The sequence below is a fragment of the Mya arenaria genome, chromosome 5, assembly GCF_026914265.1.
Source record: "Mya arenaria isolate MELC-2E11 chromosome 5, ASM2691426v1".
NCBI lineage: Eukaryota > Metazoa > Mollusca > Bivalvia > Myida > Myidae > Mya > Mya arenaria.
The window spans coordinates 38,528,205-38,544,424 of NC_069126.1; the positions used below are offsets into that span (position 1 = coordinate 38,528,205).

At 32.2% G+C, this 16,220-nt stretch overlaps 1 protein-coding gene across 1 annotated transcript in view; it reads left to right on the forward strand.

The window, feature by feature from the left end:
* The window catches only part of LOC128234618 (zinc transporter 9-like), a 308,991-nt gene that overhangs the window by 267,787 nt on the left and 24,984 nt on the right, over positions 1 to 16,220 (forward strand). The gene's annotated exons all lie outside the window — the stretch shown is intronic.

Genomic DNA, 16,220 nt, shown 5'->3' on the forward strand with positions numbered 1-16,220 from the left:
CTTTTGTCAATGAAAAACCAGCTGTCATTTCGGTCCATGCATATTTCATTCAATTGTCCAGACATTCTTGACAGCATGGCGCTAATTAATGCTGCAGGTTTAAAATTTAAGACATTAATGTGCTGACATTTTTCTTCAGCACCATGCAGATTTATTAACACTTTTATAATAAAAACAAACTAGAAACATATTTTAAAGATATTGTTTTTTTTTCATGGTATGATGCCACAGCACCATGCAGATTTGTTTTCACTTTTATATCAAAGAAAGTAACTCAAGCACAAAATTAATTTTGTAGATATGTGGACTCTGTTGATAGAAAATCTGAGCATTTTTAGGCTTGAAAGAGCATCATTTTAAAGTTATATTTTTATTTTGTCCCTTGAATCTTGGGTATAGTTTGTATTGTATTTGCATTTTAAAGACATTGGCTTCAACAGACCCTAATGAAATGAAGGAATGTAATTGCTTACTGAAACTGTTAAAAGCGACGTCATAAATTGAAGCAATTTTAACATAAGGAATATGCATTTAACTAATTTAAAGCGGTTAAAACTTAGGAAACTTGAATTAAGAACCTTGTAGGCCATTGGATACATGATTAAGTAGGGCCAATATATTTGTGCTTATTATAATCGCATTTATCCTTCTTCATCTTCCTTAAAGAGTGTTCATCATTTGTATAAAATCATTTGAAAGAACTTTGCGGTAGTGTTTGCTTGCGTCAGTTACATCACCCACAGTCTTGCAGCGCTTTCAGCGCTTTGATATAAACAAAGCACTGCCACAGATAAAGCATTTAATCATTTTTTAGTAAAAAAATCTACTCTACACTTCAAACAAGAGGGAGTCATATTTAATTTACTTAGGGCAATTCCAGAATAAATTGCACCTAAACCGCTTGGACAATTTTGATGAAACTTCATAGGAATGATCCTTGGTTGGTGCTTTTTTAAAATTGCTCAAAAGAAATTAATTCCATGCAGAACTCTTGTTGCCATGGCAACCTAAAGGAAAATGTCAACAATTGGTTATAATCTTCTTCTCCTAAACTGCTTGGACAATTTTGATGAAACTTCATAGGAATGATCCTTGGTTGGTGCTTTTTCAGAATTGTTCAAAGAAATTAATTCCATCAAGAGCTCTGGTAGCCATGGCAACCTGAAGGAAAAATTGCAAAACTTTTTTGGCAAATACTATGAAGCCTAGTGCTTAAATATTTGGTGTGTAACATTGTCGATTGGTTATCTACCATGTTTTTTAAAATAATGCCCCTGGAGAAAAAATGGCCTGAGACCGTGGGCTACAAGTTCATTGGCGCCGCACTGAAGTGCGCACCTATTATGGAATGGGAATTTATTTTAGTTAGTGGTAGGAGCGGTTTTTAAGTTGGTTGACAGTTGGGTTTTACTGTTATTTTATAATGATTAAAAAATGCAAATGGGTGGCGATTGCATGGGTGTTAAAAATGCTTTTTATGGTTGAATAGATAGTCTTAAATTAATCTTCAAAACATTATTTCGGAAGAACGACAAATAAGTTTAATAACTTTTCCCGATTCGTTTACGTTTTCCGATTGGTTACCTGAAATATCTTAAATATCATGTGCCGGAAATGTAAAATGTGTGGACCGGTAATTATGTGAATGGGAATAATTATGTTTTATGTTGTTTTGTTATGTATACTGTATTGATAAACCATGAGGTAATCTTTTTTCTTTAATCTTATCGATATTGGAATTAAATGTTCACCTAACTTTATTTGTTAATGTGTTGAAGGTGACATTAGTAAAATTTTATTAAGATTGTCCCCGAGTTGTAACACATACCGGATGTTGCTATTTTTAGAACCAGAAGGTATTTCCCCACTAATCATAAGTCAATAATGGAATTTCTACATCGTAGTAGTTGGAAACTCGGGTGATGATTTTATCATGAATATACGTTTAAAATAAGTAAACACTAAAAGTGCACACTGACAGTTGATTACGATACACCTAACAATTTGAGTCGTTACAGTAAAACAGATTATAAGCGAATTATACGCGTAAGAGAAGATTTTCTGTCGAAAAAATGAATGTCAACAATCGGCACGGAACTGGGATATTCGTATCAAAGGGCTATGTATGTAAGTATATTTAAGTAGTTTTGTACGTTGATGTGTTCAAAAATGTTTGTTTTTTAGTTTATCTTTGGAATTCTTAAATCATTTTTATTTGCTAAATGTTAAGACAGCGTGTTAATATTTTTACATACATGTACTATAATTATATATTATTATAAATATACATGTAATATCTACTTATGCACCAGTCAATTTTAACCCCCCCCCCCCCCCCCCCCCCGATCAGGGGAATAGCCGGGACTCTGACTTTCGGTCCAGCCAACCCCAGGTAAAATCCTCGTCCTGCGAGGACGAACTGATGGTCAAATCCCTGCCATATGCCCCCGCACCCTAGTCCACCTAAATGGCCGTCAAGGAGTCTTTTGACGATTTTTTTAATATGGCAGACTCGTGACGTCCACCATCCCAGCAAAAAGTAGCAAGCGGTCCTTGCGCAGAGAATCCTCGCGGCCACAATTTTGAAATTATCTCCATTATAAATTCAAATTTCTACAAAAATATTATTGCCTACTATTAAACACATATTAAGTTATGTCAGTATGCCCAAAAAACATGTTCAAGTCATCATAAAACACTTACAAGTGTCGATTGTTTATCCCGATATCAGTAAATCTGGGACAGATCTGACTGGTTGTGTACATGTATAACGGTATTTGTGACCTATAAATATATTAATGTGAAAATAACAACTCTTATGACAAATTTAATCCAGTTTAGATCACTTTTTCAACATCACTGCATATTATTTCAGTATATCATTTCGCCCGTTGTTAAATGGTAGAGAGTTGTAGCGTTACAGGGATACATAAGAAATGTCAAAATAATAAAAAAAAGTATCCCTGATCGCTCATTATTGTAGCTACCCCCCACCCCAGGGAGCCTAGGTAAGGCATATTCCCCCGCTATATTTTGCTCGAAGACAAAACCACCGCATTCACCCGGCATTGCAAAGCCACCTGAAAGGTAAAAACACAGCCCGTTTCCCCGGCTATCCCCGGCATAACCCCTGACCTGGGGGGCCATGGTTACAATTGACTGGTGCATTATGTACATGTTTCATATTTTTAAATTCTTATGCACATTATTTATGTATATGATATGAGTATGTAATCTTTTATTTGATTGTTTTATCTTAGAAAAATATTAGACTTAAAATTTTGTTTAAAAATGATGTGTTTTGGTATGTGACCTATTTTTAACATACCATAATACATGAACATACCCATTATTTGTTTACAAACTGCATAATATCAAAATAAACCTGTAAGAAAAGACGTACATGGTTTCGGGCTGGAAACCACGACAGCTTTGACACTAGCGACATTCATTTGCTTGGTGTAGGTCTCGTTAAAATCCCGTACTGTTGTTAATCATTATCAACCATATGCACAACAACTACACATTTGTGCTTACCAACTTACTCTTGGCTAAAATGGATATTAGTGCAGAATGTATAACTGATATATGTGCATTTGTCTTTCACAGTTGTAGTTTCTGCCGGTTGATAATCAGAAGTCTAATTTCTTTCAGGTAGGAAAATGACTGAATATTACTAAGTCAACAAATTGGGGTTATGAAGAATTCCAGCCTGCATTAAATACTATGTTGGATCATTGAGACAGATTTGACATCCATGTCATCCACACAAGGCAGTCACATCTGATAGAGATGATGTGAGTATTTCATAAAAAACATATTTGAGTTGGTGTTTGTTGTTTTATAAACTCACTGTATTCAATAATCAAGTGGTGGTGGTGGTGGTGGTGGTGGTGATGATGATGATGATGATGATGATGATGATGATGATGAATTTTATTGATAAATTTAGTAATTTTCTTTATATATTATCTACATGAATGTATCAGCTTGTTGTGTGTTTTTTTAAATAATGTCGAGAAATATTAAACTGTTTATATTTTATTTTGTATATGTATGGCAGTATTATTATCTATACTAATAAGTTAGAAAGGCTTTTAAAGTACATTTTTTTTCCTTTACAGCACTAAACATTCTAGATGGGTAAAGAATCTGAAGGGGCATAAAAACCAAATCAGCATTGATTCAGCATTGAGTAATTATCATCTGTGCACACACACTACAAGTACAAACGCATGGGAACAGACCAAACTTCAAATGTTGAGAGTGAGAGACTTATTGTGAAAAATTCTAAATGTAAGAATACCACTGACAAAATAAAACAAATAGACATGGAATACCTACAGAGACTGTTTACATGTTAGAATATTAAAAAGACAAATTATTAGTTGAGAACTTTCACTCTGACATTTTTGGAGGGGCATTACCGCCTACATGTACATAGTGTTCTTGTTTCTTTACATATTTTGATTTGAAAGTACATTCATTGTTTTTAAATCTGAATTCTGAGTTAGTATCATACGTAAAATTCATTTATTTGATTAATTACAGTTTATGAATAAGTCCAATAAAGCTTTATCAATTTTTACAAGAAAAGGGTTGATTTTTAAGCATTTTATTAGCTATAAAAATGTATTACATGACATTATGTATATTTTCTTCAAAATTGAACGGTAAACTATTATAAATTGTCTTTTAAATTGTTCAATAGATATCATAGAAAATATTTAAAATGATTTCAGCAGGTTGTCTTATTATTAATTATTTTTTATGAATTTATAAAACTGCTTTATATTTTCAAACATCGAAATACTGCTCTGTTCAGAAGACTCACAAGATCAATTAAAATGATTTTTTTGCATGTGTATCAATAATGCTGTTCGGTTGAACTTATGTTTTCTGTTAACTGAAGTTTATTTCACCAGAAACTGTTGTGTTTATTTCATAAGCTCTAATAATGTGAAACAAAAATCAAATATAGACAAAATATTTACTTGTCGCTCTTTGTAGCCCTTGGAGTTTGGGGTTGGGTGTAATGAAACTTGCCCTTCCCTAAATTTGCCACGAATTGGACGTGGAAAATGGGTGGCAGTTGGTGGAGTATTGGAACGGGTGGCACTTGGTGTAAAACGATGAAAAACAGAATAAAATGGGACTTTGATCTAATTTTTCACCATTTTCCACCAAATGCCACCCCAAAGGTGGCAGTTGGTGGAGTATTGGAACATTTTCCACCAAATGCCACGTGGCAAAATTTTTCACCAAATGCCACCCCAACGTGGCACTTGGTGGAGTATTGGAACGTTTTCCACCAAATGCCACGTGGCAAATTTTTTCACCAAATGCCACCCCAACGTGGCAGTTGGTGGAGTATTGGAACGTTTTCCACCAAATGCCACATGGCAGTTGGTGGCAAATTTTTCACCAAATGCCACCCCAACGTGGCAGTATTGGAACAATTTTCCATCAAATGCCACGTTCAGTTTCTTTGATCTTTTTTTCACCAAATGCCATGCCAATGTGGCACTTGATGGAAATTATGTGGCACTTGGTGGAAATAAAATCATGGGATTTATGAAGTATGCATACAACAACCTAAGAACAACAAAAAACACAATTCTTTGCAGTCATTTAGTTTCATATGTACACAAAATTACAAAGGATCACAGTTGATGGTGAAGAGCTGTCTGCATTTCTACATTTGGAGAAATCCTGAAAACAGTTTTAGTATTATTTATTTTGAAGGTTTCATTTTAGCTATCATTATTCAAAATATATTTTAAAATTAGATGCATAAATAAAATGACAACATTAAAAACATACTCTTAAATAAGTTTCTTCAACTTTGGGCCTAGCCAGATTAATACCAAGTATAACAACAAAATGATATACCATAACTAAATATAGAATTCAGCCTCATACATTGAATCATTGCAAATATGTTTTACAAGAGCACTCGTCTGTTGTATTAGCAATGACAATACAGGCCAAAAGTTAATTTAACTACCGGTTTTGGTATTTTGAATATTGAAATGTCAATAACCTGTTTCTTTTCTTTCGTGATGCACATTCGGTTGTTGTTTTCTGCAAGTTTGGCTAACTTCTTCTGCTATAGAAGTCCTCTATTCATATTTCTTTCTGAAAAAAGCGATCATTTTAATAAATCTGTTCAATATAACAGGGTTTGCCTCACAGAAGAATGTTATTTGTTCTACAAATGTCTTTGGAAACATGTGTACACCAAGATTCACTTTTATATCTTTATTTTTTCAAAATCATGCAGCCAACAACATGAATAACACCAAGGCTTTGTCAATACCTCAACGATTTTTCTTAAAAATACACACACCCTTTAGATCATATACATCTTCTACATCTTTTCTTGACTGGCATTTAATATTGTTTATCTCACCCTTCATAGCACTTAGCACTTTTAAATAAGTATAAGCTTATAAAATATGATAAAACTATGAGGTCAGTCTTCATTTAAGTTGTTGTAATATTCAAATATTTACCAAAAAGGTCTTAGAATCTTGTCCAAGTACATTGTCATCGTTATGGGGGGGGGGGGGGTTGTCTGGAAAAAAATGTGTATAACATTTCTTTATACATCTTCAACTTCATTGTACAAATTGAATGATAATTTTTTAAACTTAGTACATTGCTTGACTGAGTATTTGTCAATTATTTTGGAATAAAGTGAAACATACTTGACAGTACATGCATAAAGCTTATCTCTTAGTCAAACTTTAAACAAAGACAAAGAGCCTAATATGTGTAAAAATAAAATAAAATGATAAGTCATGATCTTTTTTGGTTGTTAATATGATAAAAAAACAAAACAGTTACCTTATAATCAATCCATTTCATTAAACAAAACTGCACATTTTTTTTCTCACTATTCAAAGTTCCACAAAATTAATGCTAGTAACTGTCAGAAGATTCAAATATTTTGAGCAGATTTTCCAGCAGAGAGGTCATTCCGAGTTTAAATCAAACATTAATGGGATCCCTGTACCTTTGGGGAAATAGCAACAGAGCACATGTACACAGAAATCTTAGTTTAACTCATCATTATCATGATCATGATAATCATCATCACATTGTTGTTGTTGTTGTTATCATCAACATCATCATCATCATCATCATCATCATCATCATCATCATCATCATCAATAACAACATGTTGTTGTTGTTGTCACCACCACCACAATCATCATGATCACTATCACCACCACCACAATCATCATAATCACCAATACCACCACAATCATCATAATCACCAACACCACAATGAACTACCAACAACACCACAATTGTCAAAATCAACCACCACCACCACCACAATCATCATAATCACCACCACCACAATCATCATAATTACCACCACCACCACCACCACCACCATCATAATCATCATCAATAGAACCACCAACATCATAATCATCATCAATAGAACCACCAACATCATAATCATCATCAATAGAACCACCAACATCGTAATCATCATCAGTATAACCAGCAACATTACCAGTTAGTTTTAAATAGTAGCATATGTAATGATGCTAAAACAGCAGCATGAACAGCAACTGTCGTAAATGCTATTCTTATTCCATGATGATAAGTTATGAAGTCTTTTTTCACCAAATGCCACCCAAAAAATTAACTAAGTTCATTTTTTCACCAACTGCCATATGAAAAATTAACTAAGTCCAACTTTTTCACCAAGTGCCACATGAAAAAAAAACTGAGTTCAATTTTACACCAACTGCCACCTCCAGTTGGGTGGAAATTTCATGGCAGTTGGTGGAATTCTTGATATTCCACCAAGTGCCACCCATTTTCCACCAAGTGCCACCCATTTGCCATGGATCTGGGTGGCATTTGGTGGAAGTTGGTGGCAAATTTAGGGAAGGGTAAATAACTTTTTTAATTCACGGTAAAATATCTTCAAAATTTGGATAAAAGTCCCATAGTGTACCTTGATAATAACTATGTTGTCGGTGAAAGCTTTTATTAAAGTGTGTATAACTTAAATACCTTAATTCAGTTTAAATAATTATGATTAATGATTTTTGTTTTCATATAGATTTCCTGTTATATTGAGCTTTGTCAATTTTGTTGTTGATTTGTATTAATAATGTACAATTACTACTTCTATTTCCTAACTTAATTTTTTTGTCTCATTTGTCAAATTGAATTGGTACATATTTCATATAAAGTGAAAAAAACACACACTATTTTTAAAGATGCACTCTTACTCCCAAACAAGACTTATCACAATTAATATTATTGTTTTGATTTTTCAAAATGGGTTGATAGATGTCAACAACAATGTTTCTAATGAAGGATTTTGAGTTCAATTTGCTAATAAGAATGAACATAAAACATGGTGTTTCTGCCTTGTGATACTATAGTAGACCACAGTAAATCTTTTAGCAATCACCAATCATTTAATATTTGTCATGCTTTCTGCTATTATAAACAGGGTCACAAGCTTGTTATAAATCAGTAAACAATATTTCAGTAAATGCATTATTTAGTAAGTAGTTATTGTTTTATCAGTCAATTTGATGTGTGTTATAAATACAATTATATGCAGGGCTTCCATTAAAGGAAGTTTGGAAGTATATTACTCCTTAGAAATGGGTTAAACTTTCAAAATTGATTTCTAGGAAGTACAAAAACTTCCATAAATTTGAAGAAAACCAAAGTAGAAAGCTTGGAAGTTCAAAATATTCAAACCTTGTGTCAATATTACTTTTATGGTCACAATTTCAATCAGTCTTAAGATAAAATGATTTATTATAATATAAGTCTTTGAATTTGGCAAGTTAAAGTTACAAATTACTTGATTTTTAACATTCTAATTGAAAAATAGTGGAAAAAGATATTGTATTCGGGAGATTTTAACTTCCACATTTCTGTGTAAAACTTCCAAAATTGATGGACAGGAAGTTTATTCTTCCAGTTTCAAATTCTTAATGGAAGCCCTGTTATATGTATTGATTTCAAATAAGAGTTTCACTTTAAAGATGCTCATTTAAAGATAATGAACAGACACACAAAAACTAGACACATTTGATACTAATTGTATGAATGATTATTGTTCAGGTGACCTCTGATTTGTTTTGGAGATATTCATAAATGGGTGTTATTCTTTGGTGTCTTCAGTTTCTTATACATTTAAGGATTTTTATAATTGCTTTTCTGGTATATATTAATTTAATGCAAATGAAAACACACTTTAAAGTAGACACATTTGATACTAATTATATAAATGATTATTGTTTACGTGTACTCTGATTTGTTATGAAGATATTCATAAAGGGGTGTTCTTCATGTTATTTTACATTCACTTAATTTAGTATTGCTTTTCTGGTATATATTCATTTAATGCACAAAGAAATTATTTTAAGTGTTCACTTTCACACATTCTTTACTATTATTTTGTGCATATTTGGCCTATTTATGCTTATAGAAACAGTATTATTTCTTTCATGCATAGTCTGATACATATTCAGTTTGTATGCATTATTTTTATCATATTTGAAAAATTTGCCATTGTCCTATAAGACACATGCTTTTTCGTGTTAATATCACTATCAGCTAAAACATCTATTTTCAACTCTTCTTTACCATTTAAATGGAGAAGTTAACATTATAACTCCATTGACCAGTTTTTTTATGCAATTTGTCCAATTTCATACATTTTAGTATTATTAAACAGCTAAAAACAAGGCAAGTTATGTTATAAATGCATTTCATCTAGTAAACAATGTTCTCTTTTTATATAACAGTTCAATAATTATGTTCTATTTATGTTTGTAACTTTCATACGAAATGATAATGTTTAATAAAGTACTATTTAAAAGTACTAAAGTAAAATTGTTATTTCATGTCACTGACTTCATGATGAATTCCCGTATAATCAGGAAACTTATTCTTCCCTTCAAGTTGTCATTCCAGCATGGTGACTTTGCCCCCTCCCCCTAAATGATTAGAGCTGCAGTGTACAAGAACAATAACTCTATTTCAGCGAATTGCAAGAGTTATTCCCTTTGTTCCTTTTCCTGTCCGTAGCATAACAAGAAAACTTCTTTTTGGAATTTCATTAAACATCATTCAATGGTAAAGCACAACAAGAGGAAGTGCAGTGCAAAATGACTATAGCTGTATTTCAGCTAATTACAGAATTATTGCCCTTTGCCTCTTTTTCTTGACCAGAGCATTACTTTCAAAATACTCATGGTATTGAAATAAAACTTGGTATATGGATAGGTGGCAATGACAAAAAGTACAGTGCACAAGCACCCTAATTCTGTCGTGTTCATTAATGTACCACACCCCTAATGAAATGTTCAACTTGAAACTTTTCAATTTCAATGCTTTACCCTATGTTGTTAAGCAGAATACTACAAATATTTTGAGAATTTCATGGATGCGGTTCGATGCATTGTAATATGCTTGTTGGCCTTGACATTCCTTGTTTTTCAACATATAACAAATGCATAAACTATTAAACGGCGCCCTTTGATGCTTTGTTATAAATACACTTTGTTTTATAAATACACTTTGTTAAAATCTGATAGTTATGTAAAGTTTTTCTTGAAGCAAGGGCAGCAAGTCTTGTTATATGGTCTCCCTTTTTGTTGGAGATTCTACTACTTTCTATTTTTAGTAACAAGGGAATATGTTATAAATTTTATTAAGTCTTCAACATAGACACTTCTGAAGTAATTATTGTTCTTTTTTTAGGTTCATAGATTCAAATAACTATTATAATAATATACACTTTATTTTTTAGAAGAAATTTCATTTTTACTTAAAGTGACACTCTAATTCAAAATCAATACATACACATGTATAACAAACATACATTTTAAGTGATAAACCTTTAACTACGCAGTAAATCATGCATATATGGAAAATATTATTTACTAATACGAATATTGTATTCGTGTATTTAAAAGCAGAAAGCGCAAAAATATTAAATGATTGGTGAATGCTAAAATGTATGTTATGCTCATTTCTTTCAATTTAAACTTGGTATCCTTCATAACAACCATTGTTTTCGACATTTATTCATCCTTTTTGGAATATTAAAACAATACTATTAAATGTGGTAAATCTTATTTGTGAATAAGAGTGCATCTTTAATAATAAATTTAATAATCAGACTTTTCCATTGAACTTCATGTAGATTATTGTTCATGCAGATGCTATAATCTTATCTTCTGTGTGGATAGTGTTATTCACTTATAACTTATATAAAGAAAAATATTATTATTAACATTAGAAGCAATGTGATGTTGTCCTAGATGGGACAAGGTGATAATATCAGTTAATGGTGTTGAATGTGATCTGATATTAGATTTTTAGAGCTTAAGGCAGTTTATTGATGGGTTGTGCACTGTTTGTTATTTGTGTATCTATACTTAAAGTTCTTTCAGTGTGCAAGCAATTTATCATAGTTTTGTCAGTGTGCAGGCAATTGAACAAAGTCCTGTCAGTGTGCAGGCAACTGAAAAAAAGTCCTCTGAGTGTGCAGGTATCTGTACCTAGTGCTGTCAGTGTGCAGTCAATTATGAAGTCCTGTCAGTGTGGTGCACAGGGAACTGAACAAAGTCCTGTCAGGTTGCAGGTGAGAATCAAATTCTGTCAGTGTGCAGTCAATCATCAAGTCCTGTCAGTGTGCAGGCAACTGAACAAAATCCTGTTGGTGTGCAGTCAATCGACAAGTCCTGTCAGTGTGCAGGAAACTGTGACAAGTCCTGTCAGTGTGCAGGCAACTGTGACAAGTCCTGTCAGTGATTATCCAGGCAACATGTTTGACCAGTATGTTTTTATGACCCCGAAGGTGGGCATATTAAAATCGCACCTTCCGTCTGTCCATCTGTCCTTTCCTCTAAGGTCAAGGTCACACTTAGTGTTTATTCACATTGGAATGCTGCATATCGCGGGCTTAGCGCAAAACGGTTGTAACTGACTTTTTTTCCAAAAGTGATATTTTCATATTTTTTAACCTATTTTACAAGCCTCCATAATATCCCATAACATTAGCTCTGTAATCTAAGGATAAATGTATATAAAGCAATATTTGTCAAAAGGTTGTATCTAAAAATGGCAATTTATTTTTGTGCAAAACGGTTGTAACTGCACTTACAACCGTTTTGCACAGAAAACTTTGAATCAATAAACCATTGGGATGGGATGTAACTCCAATATCATGATGACATCATTGATTACATTATGATTATTTAACATTGTTTTTGAGGAGAGACAGTCATATTGATGAAAAATGATTTTTTTTTTAAACAAACTCCCAATAAAATGAAAAAATGCATGTTTAAACATCACAATTATGAACAATATCTCATGTTTTATTCCTTTAGTCCTATTTATTCATTTATATTAATAATGTGTATGATATATTGTCCATAAGATAAAAAAAAATATATTTAGGAAAAAGAATTGAAAAAATTGATAGTATTTTTAGGCTCTTGCTTAAGAAAAAAATATGATTAGGAAAGTATATTTAAGTTAAATTAAATATCCCTTTTTAGAATTTAGTTTTTTGTGTTAAGTTCGGACATGATTTTAAAACAGGAAAAGAATGTGTGTTTTTTACAAGAATATTGTTTCTCTTAGTAGTTTTTATTTGTAAACATTTATTATTTATTTATATTTCTTGGGCTTTTTATGGTAAAATGAGTTTGCATGTTAAAATTTCATATTTTGGCAATATTGACATGTTTTGTACACAGAATCATAACTTTTATAAACTAATGAAAAACAAAGGCAATTGATCTAATGATTAAGGTACATCATAATTGGTGAAAACACAAATTAATTCCCCTACCAATTCTAGAAGAATGTTATATACTTTAACTGAATATTTCGTATCCTATAACACGCTTATTTCCAGCGGAAAACATTATTCAATGGAAGCTATGTTGCGACCGATTTATTGCATTTCTTGTCACTCTCAGAGTAAAAAAAAAATTCCTTCTTTCTTTTTGTTCATGTGATATTCATGAGCTTTCGCTTGATTGAATGATCTTCAATAGCAAAAAAGTATATCTATTGAAGTCATTTTGACATTCGTGAGTTTGAATTCATGCTGATGTGAACTAAATCTTATGGATAATTCTGATATTCATGAACTATATAGTTTCAAGCCATTGTGGTGTTTATTACTAGCGAAGATCTAGGGAAGTCATTTTGATATTCAAGAACTCTGGTGTTTGAAGTCATGCTGATGATTTTGACTAGGAAGAAGTAGATCTATTGATCATTTGGATATTCATGAACTCTGTAGTCGAGTTCATGCTGGTGTTTATAATTTCAAGAAGTACCTATGTAAAGTAATTCTGATATTCATGAGCTATACAGTTTAAAGTCATGCTGGTGTGTTTATGACTAGCGAAGAAGTAACTCAATTTAAGTCATTTTGGTATTCATAAGCTATGAGCTTAATATGTCAGTTAAGCCATGCTGGTGTTTCTTACTGACTGGGTAAGCAGTATGAATAGTTGTAAAATAGTAGGTAGTTGGTGACATCATTGTCATGGTTGTCATGATGGTTACTTCTGGTCAATACTACAATTAACTACTGGATAAGAAATAGATAGAAACAGATAAGATGGAAATCGTTCATATATTCATGAACTAAGTAAATGGAAATCATGCTGGGGTTAATGATTTTTTTTGAGTTGATGGAAGTTATTCTGAACTTCATGAGCCAATTAGATGAAAACATGCTGGGGTTAATGATTTATTTAAGAGTAGATGGAAAGCATTCTGATATTCATGAGCCAAGTAGATGGAAATTTTGTACTCAGGTTTATGATTTGTTTAAGAGTAGATGGAAAGTATTCTGATATTCATAAGCCAAGTAGATGGAAATCATGCTGGGGTTAATGATTTGTTTAAGAGTAGATAGAAGTTGTTCTGATATTCATGAGCCAAGTTGATTGAAATCATGCTGGGGTTAATTATTTGAGAAGATTGAAGACATTCTGATATTCATGAGCCAAGTAGAAGGAAATTATTCTGATATCCATGAGCCAAGTAGATGGAAATCATGCTGGGGTTAATGATTTGTTTCGAGAAGATAGAAGACTTTTGATATTCATGAGCCAGGTAGAATGAAATTATGTTGGGGTTAATGATTTGTTTAAGAGTAGATGGAAGTTATTCTGATATTCATGAGCCAAATAGATGAAATCATGCTAAGGTTAATATGGACGGCAGAACACCTCAGATATTTCGATTAAATGTCAGTTTAGATAAATGCGCAAACTTAAAAGTCATTATAGATAGATGGGCAATGTAACATCATTTTCAGGATGCATGGTAGAGATGTCACAATATCCTGACATCACAATATCTCCTTTCATTCTTGTGCATAGAATATTGCGCTCCGCCATATTACTACGCTCCAGAACTTGGCATATATTTTCATATAAATTCAATAACCTATAAATATTGATATTACTTCTTTTACTTTTTCTCATATAGCAAATAACTTTTCTGAATTAAAGTACTCCCAATATACATGTAATGCAAATTTATTTCTCTTTTCTGAAGGAAATATATCTTTCAAGTATTCTGATTATCATGAGCCAAGATGATGGAAATTGTGCTAGGGTTAATGCTTTGTTTAGAGTACCAGATGGAAGTAATTCTGATATTCATGAGCTAACATGGAAATTGTGCTAGTGTTATAATGCTTTGTTTAGAGTACCAGATGGAAGTAATTCTTATATTCATGAGCTAACATGGAAATTGTGCTAGTGTTAATGCTTTGTTTAGAGTACCAGATGGAAGTAATTCTGATATTCATGAGCTAACATGGAAATTGTGCTGGGGTTAATGCTTTGTTTAGAGTACCAGATGGAAGTAATTCTTATATTCATGAGATAACATGGAAATTGTGCTAGTGTTAATGCTTTGTTTAGAGTACCAGATGGAAGTAATTCTGATATTCATGAGCTAACATGGAAATTGTGCTGGGGTTGATGATATGTTTAAAAGTAGATGGAAAGTATTCTGATATTCATAAGTCACGAAGATGGAAATCATGGTGGGCTTAATAATTTCTTTCGAGTAGATGGAAATAATTCTGATATTCATGAGCCATTTAGATGGAAATCATGCTGGGGTTAAAAGATTTGTTTAGAGTTGATGGTAGTCATTCTGATATCCATGAGCCATGTCGATGGAAATCATGCTGGCGTTAATGGTTTGTTTAAAGTAGATTGAAGTCATTCTGATATTCATGAGCTAACATGGAAATTGTGCTGGGGTTGATGATTTGTTTAAGAGTAGATGGAAAGTATTCTGATATTCATAAGCCAAGTAGATGGAATTCATGCTGGTGTTAATGGTTTGTTTAAAGTAGATTGTAGTCATTCTGATTATCATAAACCAAATAGATGGAAATCATGCTGGTTAATGTTGTTTAGTGTAGATGGCATGTATTCTGATATTTAGAACCCAAGTAGATGGAAATCATGCAGGTTAGTGATGTTTAGTGTGGATGGATTCAATTCAGATATTCATGAGCCAAGTAGATGGAAATCATGCTTGAGTTAATGAGGTTTAGTGTAGATGGAAAGTATTCATGAGCCATGCAAGTAGATGGAAATCATGCTGGGGTTAAGGATTTGTTAAGAGTAGATGGAAAGTTTCTGATATTCATGGGGGAAGGAGATAGAATTTGTGCTGAGTAAAGCCATACTGGAATATGGAAGCCTGATATTTATGAGCTTTGGAAATATCTTACCCCTTAAATGATTTCATCGGGATATGATTGATGTTTTGGTACCGGATTTGGTCATTGTCACTTTTAAAGTAGCTTTCATTTATTATCTATGATTTTGCTAAATGATTATATAAATTTCAAGTTCTTGTATATTTTGTACACAATGATGGTCATTATAAGAGCTGATGTCATTAGTATACTATGGTGATTTGTAAAAATGTTTCTTGATATCATTTTAACTTAAAAACTAGAAATAAGAAATATACATGCATATCATTATTAGTTAATGAAATTGATATTCACTTCACAATTGTATTAACAAAATGCTGTTATTCATCATTAACAGTTTAAATTAAGCTGATTATTAACTTAAAATATGATGTTCAAGATGATTGCAGTATATATTGTTGTTGTTTAAATAGATTAATTATTTAATTGTCTTTCATATATA